The sequence below is a fragment of the Zootoca vivipara genome, chromosome 2 (assembly GCF_965207765.1).
Source record: "Zootoca vivipara chromosome 2, rZooViv2.hap1.1, whole genome shotgun sequence".
In the NCBI taxonomy this organism is placed as follows: domain Eukaryota; kingdom Metazoa; phylum Chordata; class Lepidosauria; order Squamata; family Lacertidae; genus Zootoca; species Zootoca vivipara.
Genome location: NC_142584.1, coordinates 76,359,616 through 76,379,400, shown reverse-complemented (window position 1 = coordinate 76,379,400; position 19,785 = coordinate 76,359,616). Strand labels below are relative to the sequence as shown.

At 42.6% G+C, this 19,785-nt stretch overlaps 1 long non-coding RNA gene across 1 annotated transcript in view; it reads right to left on the bottom strand.

Moving 5' to 3' along the window:
• Positions 1–253: 253 nt before the first annotated feature.
• Positions 254–19,785, bottom strand: part of LOC118080685 (uncharacterized) — a 54,081-nt gene continuing 34,549 nt past the window's right edge. Inside the window, exons 2-4 of the long non-coding RNA XR_015948455.1 lie at positions 5,785–6,089; positions 3,338–3,399; positions 254–371 (exon numbers count right to left, since the gene is read on the bottom strand). This is a non-coding gene — a long non-coding RNA (uncharacterized LOC118080685). The remainder of the gene's footprint in view (positions 372–3,337; positions 3,400–5,784; positions 6,090–19,785) is intronic.

Genomic DNA, 19,785 nt, shown 5'->3' with positions numbered 1-19,785 from the left:
AGCGGCTGCATGTAGATGTTAAAAAGCATGGGGGATAGGACAGAATCCTGAGGCACCCCACAAGTGAGAGCCCAGGGGTCTGAACACTCATCCCCCACCACCACTTTCTGAACACGGCCCAGGAGGAAGGAGCGGAACCACTGTATAACAGTGCCCCCAGCTCCCAACCCCTCTAGACGGTCCAGAAGGATGTTATGGTTGATGGTGTCAAAAGCCAATGAGAGATCCAGCAGAACTAGGAAACAGCTCTCACCTTTGTTCCTAGCCCGCCGGAGATCATCAACCAGTGCAACCAAGGCAGTTTCAGTCCCATGATGAGGCCTGAATCCCGACTGGAAGGGATCCAAATGGTCCGCTTCTTCCAGGCGTGCCTGGAAGATAAAGTTTACATTTCTTGCTCTGTCCACTTTTGCCTCTTACCTTGCCCATCACTGGCACGTGAGCCTCAGAAGGTTGCCCAGAAGGGAATGCAGTGCATGGGCTGACTGATTCCTGTTTTAGATACTCAGATATTGCATCATTATTATGTATCTGGTCTGCAGAATCTGCAAGGTATGTGTTAAATTCAAATTAATCTGGAAAAACTTTGAGGGTACAGTAAATGCAATTCCCTACTTAAGATTCATCTAGATCTGTTTTAGAGTGATTCTTCAACCTTTTTTCTTCAACCACACTGGCATAAATATTTAATCTTGATGTTCTTATGTCCACATGGGTCTTTTCACTGCATGGACAAATTTCCATTGTGGACAGTGTTCTTTGAGACCAAATTAATAAATCCTTGGCTCTGACTTACCAGGTCCAGTGGAGGAATGAAGCTAAGGCCCTTTATTAATACCGGTAGCTGCTGAAGTTTTCTGTATTTGGCCATAGTCATTCTGTCCCTTGTTGCAATGTCTCCAACAATGGAGAAGTCATGCTGGTCTTCCTAAATTGATCTAAATACATATCCTCTAAGTGTCTGAAATACACACTGAGTTTTAAATGTGTACGCACTTCTGTTGTTTGTTTAGGGTGTCCTCAAGTATCACAGGGCCTTTCCTACTCCCAGAATAGTAGGTCTCCAGCTGGAAAGTACATTTGGCACAAACAAACCATAGTGTATTACAGCTTTAATAAACAGGTATCTTCCCCTACCAGGTAATGTATTCCAAACTCATCCCCATACACTACTTTTTCTCTTTTTCTCTTTTAGATGCTCAAGTATGAAAGTCACAGCATGTGTAAGAACAACTCTTCTGCGTTCAGGGTATTTGCTCAGAGCTTGGCATTAGTAAGGATTACAAAACAGACAGTGGCATGGATCATCTTGAAATAAGTCTGCTAAAATCACAGTTAAATTGTGTCATCAGCTGTTGAATGAACTCATTCCTCCAAGGGATGGAAATGTCATGGTAATAAAGCTGAAGATATTTACTGAGTGGTAGCTGGCACCGAGTCAAGAACAGGGCTAGATCAGAAATAATGAATGCTCCTCAAAAACAACACCAACACAGGTGATTATTACAGAAGAATTACCTAAGATAAATTAACATACTAGAGATCTGTCTCCACCTCTTCCCAATTTAAACTTGCATTAGGATTAGTAGATTTCCCGATTCCCTATTTTGCCCAATTAAAGTTACCCTCAGGTTTTCTATGCTTTTCATGTGCAGACCATGCCAGAATCAGAGTATAGGATTTCATTCCAACCCGTTGGCAAAATGGCTCAGATCTGTCGCAAAGGATTTATAGCCTGAACTAAATGATGAGGCCACTTTCTTCAGGCAATGTGCAGTTGCTAAAATGTGCATTAAGCTGAGGAACTGCCGGGTGCGGTTTCTTTTCCTTTTAATAGTTAACGGCATTTCCCTGCACTGTCTCATGCCCAGAACTATACATTGGACAGGCAATGGCCAGAAGTAGAATCAATGATATCTGGTCCCTAAAAACTAGATTAGATTTATGAAATGTGCCTTTCCTCCTGAGAACTATGCTGCCTGTGATGCCACAGTCCTGCTCTGACTGAGGATGAGCAGCGACATTTGGACAAATGTTTTGGGAAATCTGGATGTATGGCACATCATGTCAGCAGTGCTGATTTTGCTGATTTTTGCCTTAAAATAGCTCAAAATGGCAACAAAAAAAGCTCAACAACTTTCCTGTCTTTTTACTATTTGAAATATGGCAACCTTATTAATTAGTCACATGTATTCTACTTCTCCAGGGCTAAGTTGTTTAAAGCAGTTATGTGGGGAGCCCCAGATCTGTCTATCTGGCCCTCAGAAGTCTCCCCACTCTTCCAAAGTTACACCCCTCACTGCTCTCATTCATACATGCATTCTACATGCTATGAGCTTTCCGGAATGTGTCCTTCAAGTTTAATAGATGGTTTACACATGGAGGATAGAGAGGGGTGTCCCGGACCCCATCTACCACTGCCATGCAGTCCTCAGAAAGTTGCCCAGAAGGGAATGTGGCCCATCTATGCAGTAAGTGAAGAGTGTCCTCCTTTCTCATTTGACTCCCAGCTTGTCTAGAGGTTCACTAACACAGGATAATCAGGTTTGTTAGGCAACAGTAGATCTGCAGGTATTGCAGTTTTAAGTTAGTCCTTTTACACCACCTGCCCTCTTGAAGGGTAGTTTATGATATATGTGCACAGCATATTTTGCAATGGAAAGAATTTCATTTAAATTTGTGACGGGCAGATAAATATTTAGTATCACATTATTGTATATTGAATGAGGCCCATTATTACTCTCTGCTACAAGTGTGTACCATCATTACTCAGCTCTGGAGTTTATGACTATGCTTTATAGGATGCATATTGAACATTCATCTTCACTTAGCCTCTGGCACTTATGAAAAATACCTTGTGCAGTAAGCTGACTCCCCACCCCCCACCCCACCCCAAGAGCCTGCTTCTCTGAATGAAGGTTAGAGTTGACTTTATGCGTGCAGGGTTTGTTGTTGTCACTGCTTTTTATATTAATGGTCAGGAAACTAGCTCATGTTACTCATGGCTGTAGGAGCAGGATTCTGGGTTAGAGGGATATTTGCATATTGGTTACACTGATTTGTGTATATTTCATTGGCAGCAAACTAAAACCTAATTATACTTCCTGGATTTTTTTGAAAATTGCACATTGAAGGGTTAGTGCAGAGGTTAATATTAACAGCACAATCCTATGTGACCTTGCCTGGTAGTAAGCACCATTGAATACCAGGGAAAATACTACTAAGTAAGCACATAGAAGAATGGGCTGTAATCCTGTAAAAAGACTATGTTCATCCTAGTAATTTTGGAGCACTCTGTTACCTCCTGCCTTGCCCATCCCACCCCCATTATTCTTACCTCACGAGGTGCTTTTCAATGTTTAGCAGGGAATGCACAGCTGTCTGGACTGGGGGGTTGCCCTGTGGAGTAGATGGAGGTGGCATTTTCAGTCTTGCCTGGAGTAGCAAAACATCCTGAATATTAACAGCAACCTAATCCAAAGGTGGGGGTCCTGTTGCTCTCCAGGTGTTCCTGTATTACAGCTCCCATCATCCCTAACTATTGACCATACTGATCGGGGTTTATGGGAGTTGGGGTCCAACAATATCTGAAGGGCCAGTTGTGAACTGAAAAGGATCAGTTGTGTCTGTTAGAACTTGAGCAGAACCGTTCTCTTGCCTAACTGAACACTGAGGAGCTATATTGAATGAAGACGAAACATAAACAAATGTCAAGATAGTGATTTATAATAACAGTTAAAAATAATAATCCTAAATGACAAAGTGAGGAATTGATAGTTCAAGTCTGGCTCATGTACTGTGGCTATAAATACACATTCTCTGCTCATCTTGCTTTAAATGGATTTTATTTTTATCCCGTAATTTACCTAGCTTTGACATGGTTTTCGAGCAGAGTGTTTGTTTGTGGTATAATCAGCAATCAGACCCAAAGATCTAGGCAAAGTAATCTTCACAGCACAAGAATCACTTTTTCCTTATAGTAAGGTCGGATCCAAGTTGTCTCAACCACACAGTCTCCATAAATAGAAAATGAGAAAAATCTACGAGTTCTGACCCAGCTCCTCTTCCCTTTCCCACCTTCCTTCCTCCCTCAACCAGCATTCTGTTTTACTTTAGTTTCCTTTTTATTGTTATTGTTATATTTGTGTTTGTAGTGTTGATATAGACTGAAAACAAAATTCAGTGAAAATACTATTACTATACATAATAAAAATGAAAGCATCACCCTTCATTGTTGACCAAAGCTGCTGCAGAGACCTCCATTCTGAGAGCTTCACTGGCTCATAGGTTTTCAGGCAAAGTTCTTCTATGATCCTTTCAATAGCAAAGTGCTCTGGCCCAACCCACAGTTTTGGAAGAATGCCTGCACTCACTTCAGTTTTCCCGTGTTAGGAAGCCACTCTTTCTCCTGGGTGGCACCTCATCTTTGTGAAAGATGAGGGAGGCTCACCAGGCTAGTTTCTTCATTGGCTTTTATGAGTTAATCAAAGTATCCTTATTTTGAAAGGCTTTTGAAGAAGCTGGTGAATAAAATTTTATTGCTGCTGATTCTGCATTTTTATAGATTTTTAGCTTTCTGTTTGTTGTGGTTTCTTTTTTATATTTTTACTTCTTTGGGCTTTGAATTGTATTTGGAGTGATTTTTATGTGAACCTCCTGAGTGCCAAAGACACACACACACACACACACACACACACACACACACACACATATATATATATATATATATATATATATATATATATATATATATATATATATACAGTCATACCTTGGTTTAAGTACGCTTCGGTTTGAGTACTTTCAGTTTAAGTACTCCGCGGACCCATCTGGAACAGATGAATCCATAAATATATCACATACATTCTTATAACCCATTTAACTTAATTTCCCACAACTGATAAGTTCAAATTTCCTTCTTGTGAAAATGTTTTGGTTGAGATTATTTTGGGGTGCAGAGGTGTAAATAAAAATAATGTGCAATGCAGGGATACACATAATTCATCTTTAAGAAGCAATAAGAGAAAATGTGCAGGTCAACGTTTTAAAGATTACAGATGAACAGAGAGGCCCTGTCAAGGTGACATACTGTCATGAATTCATTGCACTGGCACAATGACAATGCATACCACTGGCATTACAGCACATGAGGATAGGAAGCCTCAGTTCAAGAACAGACCTGAAGCCACTGGAGCGGAGTGGATCCCACTGAATTAAGAGGTTTCATTGGGGCCTGTTCAGTCAGAGATTCAAAAAGGAAGGTTGAAGGTGAATGGTCACTTGGATGAGAGATCTGTGGCCTTGTCCAGAGTGAAACCAAGTGAATCTGTCCATGTTTATGCAGTCTTTATCAACAGTCATTCAAAAATGTGTTTATTCTTAATGGGACAAAGCCTAAGCTTTTGTGGAGGACAGTCAACAAGAACTCAGGTACTGCAAGCTTCCTTTTCATGACGGAGGTCTGCACTTACACATCCTCATTCAGGAAGGTAGGATTACTCTAAATAAAGGTAACATACTGGTAATGACCTTTTTAAAAAACCACCCCAAAATATATTAGAAAATGTAAGTTTAGGAATGGGGAGTGAGGTATCTATGTGTGTGGTGTTGGAGTGGTTAGGAAACGCTGATCACACACCTTATTTCTATCAAGCTGGCAAATAAATATCTGGAATCCCACATGCTGCAACAAGTGAATCTTGCCAAGCCAATATCTAATTTTGTCACTACTTGAAGCATCCATTCCTGGTATATCATGCCAAATGGACATTTTATATACGTTACCTTTACAGGAGGGACAGTGCTGTCCTGTTCACTTTTGATATGACTGCTGACAGCAATGCTTTCCCCTTTGCATTAGCTGACAATGTCGGTTTGCTTAATTATATAGAGCACCTGACTTTCGACCTTGAAAACTCAGAGGCATTGCAACCTCCTGGCAAAAATCCAGCCTGAATCATTATCTCCAAATCCAGGCTTGGTGGCTTTGTCTCTGCAGTCATGGTCCATCTCTTCAGATCTCTCTGCTGTTCTGTTCATTCAGTCCATTGCCAAGGCAAGAAAACAGTCCAGCACATCCACTGCCACGCCTGCAGATATAAAGGAGAAATGGAGCTGTGTGTCACCAGCATATTGCTGACAACATATAGCCAAAATCCAGATGGACCCCCCCCCCCCCGCACTCAGCAGTTTCAGGTAGATGTTAAACAGCATGGGGGATAAAATCAGAGCCTGCAGAACCCCACATTGAAAGACTCCACAGGGCCAAATAACACTCCCCAAACATCACCCTCTGGAAACATCCATCCAAGTAGGAACCCAACCACCACAAAGCAGTGCCACCCATTCCCCAGCTTGGACAACTGCTCCAGAAGGATACCATGACACTGAGAGGTCAAGGAGAATTAACAGGGAGAAATGAATTAATTAAAATAAAATAAAATACATTTGTTACTCCAGCTAATGAGATGTGAGTATACAAACAAGCTTCTGTACCTTTATCATTTCCTAGTATAGAAAATATTACACATTTAGCAGCCTTTGCTGATAAAGTGGGCAGGGTCAATGGTCCAGCATAGGCACCTTATAAGCTCAAGTCCAATAGTGTTTTCCTTTTAAGAATCCAAAAGCGGGACAGGGGAGCACTTCATTAGAAGCACATTTGTAACACATCGTGACTCTCAACTGGGAACCAATGAATGTTTTGTCTCACCCATAAAGTGACATTTTCAGCTTCTAAACTAAACTGATCTCATGAGATGCAAAACCAGAATGCTAATATTAAAAACAACAGCATGCCTAATATATGGTAGAAATGCACTATTATGTATAACAACAGGAAGGAAGAAAAATATGCAGTATGTTTCATCATATCCCCAATAGTAATGGAAAAGAACTCATACCCTTCTGAAATAATGCAAATTGTATTTTGCGTGTGACAAGAACCAGGAAGCACCATAAATTATCCAGCATTTGGACAGGTATTTATTATAGTGGTGGTTGTCACCCACGCACCTTAAACAGCACTGTCTTAACCATCACTGTTTCGCTTTTTGTTTTCTCAGTTGCGCCATCCTTTCCAGGTGAATCTCATCTCTATTTTTTTGAAGGAAGCAAGTGGTTGTGCTTTTGTTGGGACAGCACAAGTCATTTTGCTGCCTGAGGGTAAGGGCAAGGTAGCACTCCTGTCCACCCACCCATCCCCACTCTGCTGTTGTTCCATGTACCAGAAGAGCAGTTGAAACTTCTTCCAACAGTGGCAATGGGACATCCTCCACCGCAGCTGAGGGCTACAGGCTATCTTAGTTGACATGGGGAATTGTGGGGGTCTCCTGCCACCCTCAGTGGCCCACCGGGCTCATAAATCCAGCCCACGGACCCTGCAGACCCTGCTGCTTGCTCGGTCAGTCCCCGTGCTAAACCGGCGTGGAGTCCTCGCCACACAGGGATTGACTTCCACAATGCTGGCATGGCTTCCTGCAGCCAATCCAAAGCTGTGGACACCTCTGGGCAGGCGGCGACACTGGCAAGGCTTCAGATTGGCCTCCGCCGCCCAGGCCAGCGGCATGGGCTCTGCACCCCGCGGTCCCCTGACCGAGGCAGAGGACGATGACAACACTGCCAAAGACAGTGGTGGCGTCAGCAGCTGCGGCATGAGTGGTGGTGGTGGGGTCCTTTTGGGAGAGGGGGGTCCTTTCAGGAGAGTTCTGAGGGACAGTGGACCGACCCCCTCCTGAAAAAGTTTGCTGACCCCTGGGCTAAGGGTTAGTCTGGCAGAAGCAGGCCCATTTGTTAAATTTACCTGATTCTTATTACTGCACAGCTTGCCAAGTGAAGAAAAAACACAATGCAAGTATGTACATGACTAATCTGGCAGAATTCCTATTGAGTTCAATGGGGCTTACTCCCAGGTAAGAGGGTATAGAATTACAGCCTCTTGTGTCCTTGTCGGACCAAAGCCCTGCCAGTTCTCTCTTTGAAGCGACCAAATGGCTTCAGGGAGCCTTCAATGCATATTTAAACTTAAAGAGGTCTCTGTTTCAGAAAGTGGGGGTGGGGGAAAGCAATCTAGTCTCTGAAGAGTAATGAAGGTACAAAACAAATGCTCAAAAGCAAGGCTTTCTTCATATTTTATAGCCACGTCCAAAAATCAAATTATATTGGGATAAAATACGGGTATTAATAGAAGAACTTATGGGCTATGATCAACCAAGGGATCCTTTAATAATATTACTTGGCAATGCTAAAGAGGTGGTACTTCAGGAGGACCAAGAAATGATGATTCATCTGTTAACTGGCATTTGAATGACCATATGCCAGGCGCGCGCCGGGGGGGGGGGGGTTGGAGACTAGAACATCCTGGATTTTAAAAAATGGCTGAGTAAGGTCTAGGACTTAGCACAGATGATAAAATTAACAAACATAATCAGGATCAAGGAAAGAAGATGGCAGGATAACAGATTTATCCGAAAACTGAGTTTGTTCCTATCTTTTTGGAACAAGAAAATGTAAAATACATATATTTTTAAGTAGGAGATTTGTTTGATTGCATTTTGGGGGATCAATGATCTTCATTACATTTTATTGCAGTATCAAATATTATCTAAATCCTACCATTTATTAATTCCTAATATTCACTAACGGACTCTAGTTCCCTGACTATAGCAATACATTCATATTCTGGGTTTTTCATTCCTCCCCATTCCTACCTCATTTGAAATTGAACTCTCACACCTCCACTCTACTGGAGAGAAACAGTTCTCTTTTGGATGTGCCAGGGAACTGGAAGTGTGCACAACTCTTGAACTCTTGAAGTGAAATACCTTCTGTTCTGTTCTATCATAGTATTTCAGTTTCACCTTTTAATCATTCCTCTGGAATGGCATTTTATACGTGCACACAAAAATTACAAGAGAAGTATTTGATGAAAGAGAGATGGCCTCCAGAAAAAAAACATTACCAGAGGCTACTAGAGGGCCCAGGAATTCAAAACAACCATTGGAAATTATGTAATGCAGTATCTTTGAAAACTCATCTGCTATGATTTTAAGAACGAGAGCGTGTCCTCCCCATTTGACTTAAAACCATTTAGACATCAGAACAAGGATGAATCAGTATAGCAATTTGACATAGTGACAGCACACTGGTTCACATCAGCTTGATATTAGTTGACTGTAGTGGCTGTTTTATAAACTGTGCAATGATAAGATAAGAGACTTGTTTTGTTAATCATCCTATATAATAAAGTCCCTGTGTCTCTGCGTCCAGATTCCGTGTGTCCCTGGGTTTGCGCTACTGGGCATGTGCCCCAGGTACACAGGGATTGGACGCAGAGACTGCACTCTCTCTCTCTCTCTCTCTCTCTCTCTCTCTCTCTCTCTCTCTCTCTCTCTCTCTCTCTCCCCCCACCCCACCCCTCTGCCCTGCACTGGCTCAATAAGCAGTTAAAACAGAGGCCACCAAGTGGAAGGCAGGAGCAGGCAGCAAGGCCCCTAAGCAGGGTAGGCCCTCTCTCAATGTGCCCAAGGGCCTGAGGAGGAAGCCGGGACGACCAAAAAATCGAGGCCCCGGCTTCTCCTCACTAACAGGCCCGAAATTGAGGCCCAAACAGCGCAAGCAACCGGGAGACCCCCGCTGGGCCGGAACGGCCAGGAAAGGTGCGGGGAGGCCACCGAATGCTCAGCGCCAACCGCGGGACCCTCAGAAAGCTCCGGGGCGGGCACAAGCCCCCTGGACGGCAATGCTCCCTCCCGGACACAGCAGGCGACTGAAAAACAGCCACGGAGGCCAACAAAAGTAGCGGGAGCCACCTCCCCCCCCGAAAAACTGGGCGTACACCCCGGAGCAGCCGCCTGGGCCGTCCAGGAGCCAGAATTCGGCCACTGGGCCCTGGCAGCAGCAGCGCTATTGACGGGGGAAAATTAGGAACCATACGGCAGGCGCAAACAGCGCGCGAAAACAGGGTGGGGAGGGATCCGCACTCCAAACACAAGCTTCGGAGGGGGTAAAGGAAGAAATACCCCCCGCACCCCCCAGCCGAGCCCGGGCTGTAAAGGTAAAAAAGGGGGGACTTTGGCTTGGGGTTTGGGAACGGGGGGGGGGAGAAAATTAGGGATAAATTAAGGATCAAAGGGAGGGGGGAAGGAACAATCAATTAGACAAGGAATAAAAGCCCCCCACGCGCCGCTGCCACCGAAAAAGGCCGAATGTTCTAGCGCCCGTTTATTAAACGGGCTGAATGACACTAGTAAGTTCATAAATGAAACCAGTGCAGTTAGAGGCACTATTGGCAATTCTGGCAACCAAGTACAAAGGGGTAAATAAAGCAGCATCAATAATCAAAGCTGAAATTACGCATTTGTTTTTGAACAGGGACCTCTAGAAATATTACATGAAATAGTGAAAACCTGTATTTTTTTATTTTCATCTGAGCTGTTTTTTGAGCAGGACCCCTCTGCATCTCTCAGGCTGCCTTCGACTGCAGAAGAGGAATCACTGCTTAATTCACTGAGATTTTCCAGCACCTGTGTGTGCACATTTCACAACAGGACTCAACCTGTCCAACTGGGAATACACAAAATCTCAGTTTGGTAAGATATTACTTTAATAAATTTATATCCTGCCCAGGGCCAGCTCTAGGGGTAGGCTGGGTGGCACCGGGCTGGCAGGGGGCGCCACGCGGCAAAGCCACGCGGAAGCCATGCTGCACACTGCGCCCGTCCACCAGGGAGGGGGCGCCGGAGTGATCTCCGCACCATGGCGCCCGCCATGCTTGAGACGGCCCTGATCCTGCCCTTTCTCCCAAAGATATTACCATTCCCTAAATGTTCAAGGGAACATTACAATGAAGTACTGTGCTTAGTTTATATGGTGAATTCTTTTTATAAACACTCTGGACCACTGATTTCAAGTTTTTTTTTTTTAAAAAAAGAGTTCTCTTTGGATTGTGCCCAACCCTTGCTCAGCAAGTCTAATCCTGCTGCCATCCCTGGAGAAGGAGGTCCCATTCCTGTTCCTCCCATTTCTATATGAATGATGCTACCCAGATACGCGGGTGGAGATAATTGCAACGTTTTCTCCTCCTCCAAACCCCAGTCAGTGTCCTCAACGTTGGTGAAAGTTATTAAGTTCCAAAGGATTTCGTACTATACCCTTTTGGAGGCCAATTATGCAGCAGATTTTAGTCTCCGTTTCCAGATCCCATCCAGAAAAGCAGAGAGAAGCATATCAGGAGGGAACGCAGTAGTTTTGTTTTTTTTACCCTGCTACATTTCAAAATGCTTTCTGAATCAAATTTTAAAGCTAAGAATCTCACCAGCAGAATACTGTGGAAATCCACTGCTAGACTCCCAACAAAATAAGAGGTAAAAAAACAAACACAAAAAGCCTCCTGGTAGAAACTATCATTCATATTTAACCACTGCTATGCCCTGGCAGCTGTCTGATGTGGGAATTATGGGCCTTTTCAGCAGCATTCCCCTTCTATGGAATGCTATCCCCAGGGAAGCTTACCTGGAGCTAACATTGACATATTTTTAGCAAGGAGGGGTTGCGAAAGATTGTATTTTCTCTCAGGCATTTGCATGTTAGTCTTTTCTTTGCAGAAAAAAAATGGGTTGCAGCTCTCTGTGACCATTAGACGTACTGTATGTGAAGGGTTGGAGCAATTGGTTTTATGGTTTGTTTACCATGAATACTGCTTAACATTTAAATTATCTTGCTTTTCATATGTTGCATTGTGTATTTTCCTAGTACACGTAAGTCACTTTGAGACAATTGTGTAAAGTGACTGAGTTCAATAAATAAACATAATGTGATGATATGGTCTGTCCATTTTTATATATGCAGACACAGAGACACTTGGCCTGGAACAGCAAAGGCTGCAATCCATACCTGCGACTAAGCCCCACTGAATTCAGTAGGACTGACCTCTGAGTAGACATGGTTAGGATTGTAGCCACTGTAGGATTTATCCTGCTTGGTCACAAGTAAACAATAACTACAACCCTCTATACCATTTTAGAAGGATGTGACATGAATTGGGACAAACAAAACAGTAGATCAGAAAATAGTGCAGTGGTTCTCAAAAGGTTGTGATGTGCATCTCTGTTGTGGCAGAAGAGGGTGGCAAGTGTGGTGGGAAGATTCAAGGACAAAGCAAAATATCAACATTTCAGTATGGTGTAGTATTTCATTTTTTTTATAGAATCTGGATATTTTGGGAATGATTCAGGTTCTTATGTGAATGCACTGTTTTATACTTTTTGGATGCCCCATGGTATTATAATGCAGTAATGTTCTGTGTTATTGATAAAGCACTGCTAGGAGTTGTTTCTTTTTGTTTCCACTGTATTTCTTATCAATTAAAAAATCAGTGTTGTGTGACCAGATTTTTATTCTGAAAGTGTGGCCCAGAGTGGGGAAAAAGAGAACCATTGCTCTTGTGGCCATTTCTGCACATTACTACTGGCTTATTTCCCCATCAAAAGCAAACTACAGACTTCTGAATCCTACTGCTCATGGAAAATAGTAAAAAATCCAGCTAGGTTTTTAAGCTGAAATTAATATGCAGCTCAATTTTAAGAATTCATGCACATTTTTTGCAAGAGCTACCTGTGAATATGATGTCTAAAATTAGTCAAAGGGACTTGTAGAGAATGCAACTAGAGAGACAAAAGGGCAACGGCACATAGCAGAATTTCAACTTTATTGCTACATAATGCTGCACATGATTAGAATTTTATTATACCACTTAGACTTCAGTGCGTCTCAGCTGGATGAAATTCAATATGGCTGTGAGATGCAATAAGGCTGGGGATTTCAGGCTGTGTGGATAATTTAAATGACCAGAAGCTATAAATAAATCCAGCTGTCAAGAACACACTCTTTTCGTTTTGCTTTATTCTAACATGGTGTTTCTAATTCAGAAGTAGTAATTCCTCTGAACTCTATTAAAACAGGACTTTCCGTGAAAACAAAGGCTCGCTTCTGCTTCTTCTTTGAAGAATATGCCACTCCTGCCCTGTAGTAGGGGTGAATTTGCCATATTACACCTTTCTTGGGAGAAGATGCAAGTTGGTCTCTCATATGGGGAGAGTGCCTTCAGCATCACATGGACAGGCGTGCCCAATAGGAGGGGAGCAATCAAGCTGTTATTGAAGTCATGGCCACTTTCAAGGTAGTGTGGCTGGCATTACCTTTACTACCACGTCCGTCTTTGTGAAATAGCAGGAGACTTTGGGCTGGAAAACACTGTAGGCCATCCTTATTTCAATTCTCCAATAGAACATGTAGAACTACTTGCCTCATGGAGTACATAAAAAACAAAAGAGGAGCCTGAAAGATCAGGCCAGCCCATTCAGCCCAGAATCCTGTTTCACAGTAGCACCCAGATGCCCATGGTCGTGTGCAAGCACTCTTCCAACTTGTGATTCCCAGGAACTGGCATTCAGAGGCACACTGTATCCAACGGCAGAGGTGGACCACTCATAGCTTTATCTTTCATAAATTTGGTGGCTATTCACATTTTTATGGAAGAAGTACATCCATCGTGCCTCCATTCAATGATCCTGGCAATTATGGTACAGATATACTACAGAGTGTTCTCTGTGGCAAGCACTTCTAGCGATTAGGATGGGAGTGGATAGCCTGTCATGGAACGCAGCTTTCAGTGACATCTCTGGTGAACATAAGGTATGCTACAGCCCTTGAAAAGCAATGTTATGGACATGCCAACACCAGAATTAGTGCAAATCCCAATAAGAACTCCCCCATTCTTAGAGAACATTATTTGCAGGGGAAGGAGCACTGTTCAAAAGAGTTTTGAAAAATTTTTTAGAATAATCCTGCCTCAAGGATCTTGAGTTATAATGACCAAGGATGAAATTACTGTCCCATAGTGAGGAGGAATTAAAGAACCTTTTAATGAGGGTGAAAGAGGAGAGCGCAAAATATGGTCTGAAGCTCAACATCAAAAAAACCAAGATCATGGCCACTGGTCCCATCACCTCCTGGCAAATAGAAGGGGAAGAAATGGAGGCAGTGAGAGATTTTACTTTCTTGGGCTCCTTGATCACTGCAGATGGTGACAGCAGTCACGAAATTAAAAGACGTCTGCTTCTTGGGAGAAAAGCAATGACAAACCTAGACAGCATCTTAAAAAGCAGAGACATCACCTTGCCGACAAAGGTCCGTATAGTTAAAGCTATGGTTTTCCCAGTAGTGATGTATGGAAGTGAGAGCTGGACCATAAAGAAGGCTGATCGCCGAAGAATGGATGCTTTTGAATTATGGTGCTGAAGGAGACTCTTGAGAGTCCCATGGACTGCAAGAAGATCAAACCTATCCATTCTGAAGGAAATCAGCCCTGAGTGCTCCCTGGAAGGACAGATCGTGAAGCTGAGGCTCCAATACTTTGGCCACCTCATGAGAAGAGAAGAATCCTTGGAAAAGACCCTGATGTTGGGAAAGATTGAGGGCACTAGGAGAAGGGGACGACAGAGGACAAGATGGTTGGACAGTGTTCTCGAGGCTACGAACATGAGTTTGACCAAACTACGGGAGGCAGTGCAAGACAGGAGTGCCTGGCGTGCTATGGTCCATGGGGTCACGAAGAGTCGGACATGACTAAACGACTAAACAACAACAACTAAAAATACTTACGGTTGCTCTGACTTCTATTCGTTTTAATAAAACTTAGCCATGGATAATTTTAGTTAGATTGGGCTAGTGCAACTTTCACCAATTTAATGGTGTTTGGCATGGTAACCCACATCCGTCCTGGACAAGACACCTGTCCAAAACCTTTATAGGGCACCAGGTTGGCAAAGGCTGGGCAAGTGTCTGTAACACAACGAAGTACTGTAATATACTGTAGAGAGAACCATATGCAGAGCCAGAGATTTGCTTGTTATTTTCATCTTAGCAGATCCCACCACTTGAAAAGACAAGGGAAAGGCAGTTTGTTTTTCTGCTCTGGAAACTACGATTGGACAGACTGAGTCCCAATAAAAGAATCAAAAGTTTTGAAATACAACCTTATGAGAACAAATGTTACAATTCAAAGTCTTATGGAGCAACATGACCAAAAAGGTCACCTAGATTATGCTGAAGCAGAACACACCAGCCAAAGGTATCTTTAAAAGGTTAACTATATAAAAGTACAGTCATTCATGATCGAACTAAATTGCAGAGCCCCACAATTACTTAGTAATGAAGTTCTGTATTTTCCTTCCCCCTTGATCCATGTCATATGCAAAAGAGATTGACTTTGAATTTTTAATTTTATGATGAGAGAAAAAACATAAGTGACATTTTTCATAATGGCAAAGCTTGAATGGCTTGTAGGAGACATGGGAACAGCGCTAGGTGGAAATCATGCATGCTCTGTTCTTTCAGGTATGATAAACCAAGTTATTGGCCCTGTATTAAGAAATGTCGGATACATTATTCAAATGTGCTAGCTCTTGTCTTCTTCTTTTTGAAGCCTATCATTTATAAAGCTAGGATATGCACAATAAATAAATGTTAATAACAAAGCTGTGTGTGGCACCAACATAACAACGAACAACTACAGACCCATTTCCTCATTTTGAAAGACTAAACTAAAATAGATATTTTTAATCAGGAATGCAAAGTGAAGAAAAATCTACTAAGGAAAGCCATTATTTAATCCTCACGTATAAAAAGTGCCCCACCTCCTCTTTCTTCACTTTCATATAAATTGATGGAGTCTTTCCCACAAAGCAATGAAACCAATTTATCTTCATAAATGACACGAAATATATATCTTTCCCCCCCTCAAACCCTTTTGGAAACACTTTGTTAGCATCAGAAATACTCTGGTGAAGCCAGCCATGTCAAATGCTGACAGAAGTTTGCATAAATAAGAAAAATTAAGCAGGAATGAATATTTTGGTCAAGAAAGGGAGTAGGAGCAAATGTTAATCTTCAACTCTGACTGTGAAACTGTTCAAATGTTCACAGATTGCCATTGTTACTCATGGGAACTGGGCATGTTTTGGTAGCGAGGCAGTGTGATGTAATGGTTACAGTGTTGGGACTAGCTAGGACCTTGGGAGACCAGAGTTCAAATCCCTTGGGCCAGTCACTGTCTCTGAGCTTAACCAACCTCCCAGGGTTATTGTGAGGTCAAAAGGGGAAGGAGAAAAACCATGTACACCATTATTGAGCTTCTTAGAGGAAATGTGGGATATAAACATAATAAATTTATCTATCTACTCACTAATATGGCAAAAGGGCCAGAATTAGCATATTATCCTAAATGTGCTTATATATATGTGGCGCTGTGGTCTAAACTACAGAGCCTAGGGCTTCCCGATCAGAAGGTCAGCGGTTTGAATCCCCGTGATGGGGTGAGCTCCAGTTGCTCGGTCCCTGCTGCTGCCAACCTAGCAGTTCGAAAGCACGAAGTGCAATTAGATAAATAGGTACCACTCCGGCAGGAAGGTAAACGGCATTTCCGGGTGCTGCTTTGGTTCGCCAGAAATGGCTTAGTCATGCTGGCCACATGACCTAGAAGCTGTACGTTGGCTCCCTCGGCCAGTAAAGCGAGATGAGCCCCGCAACCCCAGAGTCGTCCGCAACTGGGCCTACTGGTCAGGGGTCCTTTTACCTTTACTTTATAGTGTCATTATATATTTTAGTCACTAGGTGGCACTGGATTTAGTGGCATCTGGGTAGAATCAGGTGCTCCCTATAGCTTTTCTTTCAGACAGTAAGGTTATTGTCATATTTCTCCATGTGGGTGGTGGTGTCATAAGCCTGCTGTGGCAATCCTTAATTAGATTTTAGTTTCTCTGGTTTACACACAGATGGTCTTAGGACAACATCCTTCAAATTCATTGTACCTTTTCTGTAGTTTTGTACAGAACCTGGAATCTGAAACTTTACCACATCAAAGAACTAGGAAGTTGATCTTACTGGTCCCTAGTACCAGGCAGGCAGGGAGTTATTTAGTAGTCATGGTGCACTAGAATACAAAATGGTGTGCAAGTCTTTATTTAGACAAAGTGCTCTGTCATTTTTTAAATTAATTTTCAGTTTTTTATTTCAAAACTAAAATATTACATGCTAGCAGTTAAACATATGGAAGCATAATGCCCAAAGTACACAAATAGGTTGATGAAATAATAAACAAGCAAACTTCAAACAAAAATAATTTCTAACAACACCCCCCCCCAAAAAAATGCTGATGACTTCTCTGTGTGTTAATGCTGAGACTCTGAACTGTGTACTGACCAAGTGCTGATATTTCAGTATGGTTTACTATTATTGTTTTAAGTATTTATTGATGTGGCACATCATGGGGTCTGGTGGCAGCTGGTAACATTTTGACTTGGTAGGGCTGCAATTTTATCCTTGCTGCCTTCATCACAATGAGACTCGTACAGGAAAATGTGCCAGTATAAATGTGCCGAGGGCCATTATCTCCTCATTAAAAGACATCAATTATTCTTTGCACATCTGTGGACAGGAATGTTTTTTTAAAAATGTGCTTTGCCCCCAGTAGCCCTAGTGCAAGAGCCTCCACGGTCTGGGGTCTTATGACAAATTTTAAAGTTACACAGTCATCGGGTTTTCCAAGCTATGTAAATTCCAGTTAAAAAAAAGCATTACCATTTTCCTGCTCCGATGTACCGCCTCAGAAGGCCCTGTCTTCTTTTTTATGGCAGTCCTTCCCTAAGAATTTCTGCCAAGAAAATGGTCATTTTTCGTATCTTAAAGAGTCCAGTAAGTCTTCCATCAGACTCTCCAGACATCAGAGACAACAATGGCTAGGGCTTAGATGCCTACTCAGTGCCCCTAGTGGCTCAAATGGATGTTTGTCCCTGAAAGTCTGGTTGAGATCAGCTTTCCTGGGCCTGTCATCTTCAAAGGGCTTATGCTTGTTTCACACTTAAATCAATAATTTATTTTGGCTGAGAAATCCATGTGGAGAAAAGCTCAACCAACCAACCAACCAACAAACAAACAAACAAACAAACTACAAGGCCCCTGTATTATGCTTTGTGGATACAAATTGGCCCAACAAAGTACCCCCCACCCACTACTCCTTAACCAGTTTTTACCAAAGCTTTATCTGTTCTGAAGCACAGTCCCACAAGGCACTTAAGCGCATGCTTAATTCTACAACTATAATGGTTGCCCTGAGACTGCAGAAAACAATGGCATTTGGACACTTTGCCACATCAACACTTTGAGGAACCAAGCAGCATTAATCACCACCCATCTGTGACTTTTTCCCTCAGGTTAAGTTAAAATTATCCCACACCTGTACCTTACAGGAAGTACCAAACTGCTGGGCTTCTTACAATAGAACTTCTCACATCAGCAAAGCTCACACATCTGGACTCTTTAGGGAACCTTTTAAGGGTCTGTGGTGCTATCACTAACATGAGAAGGCTCATTCATTTTTTTTCTAGACAGAGATAAGCTTGGCATAGTGAGAAAACACTACTTACACAAACACAAACACACACACACTTATCGCAGGAATGATATTTTGCACAAGTGCCTTGTTTAAAATAGTTACACTTTTGGAAGCTGCAGGATGCGAAAACAAAACATGACAATACTTAAACAGCTGCTGTGTTGATTCAGCTCCTAATCATCTGACCACTATTGTCTCACTTCCGTTACCCTGATTGTCTGTCATTTTCACACAATATCTTTTGCATTTTGATATCATTTTTAAAATAAAAAAATACATGAACTACCACACTTTTCGGTGTAGAAGACAAGGTTTTTTTTTACTCTAAAACAATGTTCAAAATCGGGTGTTGTCTTATACATGGATAGTGCAGAGGGGGGGACGGTTGCAGCCGTGAGCGAGAGCTTGTCAGCGGCAACTGGGTGGGTGAATGGTGGCTGTGGCAAGGGCTGCTTTGGATTGGCTGTTGCTGCAGCAATTGTGTTGGTGATTGATGGCTGCGGCAAGGGTTGATGTGGTTGTTCCTGCAATTGCCATCCGCTAGTTGCGAGTGGGCAGACATTTGTCAGTCGAGTGGGGTTTTTTGCACTTCCCCCCAAAAATTTCAACAACTCTGGCAATCCCCCGCCAAAAAAGTTCAACAATTCTGGGCAATCGCCCCCCCCAACTTAACAACTCTGAGCCATCTCCTACCATTTTCTTAAATTGGACTCCCCCAAAATAGGGGTCGTCTTATACATGGGTGATTGTTATACACGGAAAAATACAGTGTGTGTGGAGGGGCAAACATTAAGAAGAAATAACAGAATAACTGTCTTCCCTGCATCTGTGGTGCCAGCCTTTTTGGCAAATAGCAAACAAAAGTTATAAAACTAATTTTTGCTGCACCACAGTGATGGAATGGCAGGAAAAAGAGAGGGTTGCAGTTGACAATATTTTTAAAGTGGCAGAATGAGACACCTCAGACCTGGCCCAAGATGCAGCGGCCAAGAGGTTTGGTCACCACTGGTCCACTTAATATTTCTGTTCCAAGTCATAAACTAGAAAGGATCTGTGTCCTTTCAGAATAATACAGCTGCTTATGGTACTACTTAGCATTGCTAAGTCTTAGCTCAATATATGATCATTGCCAGGAGATGGCCAAAACCAGATTTCTGTACATAAGAGAAGGTTATAATGGGTCAATAGGATGAGGTGCACTTATTGCACCACACTTGTCTGTAAGCAAAGAGAATGTGGGGATTTTAACTTGCTGTAGCTGTAAGGTGTTTGCTGATTCATTATGTATAATTTTGCTTATGGTTACTGAATATTACTAAACAGCAGCCTGATGA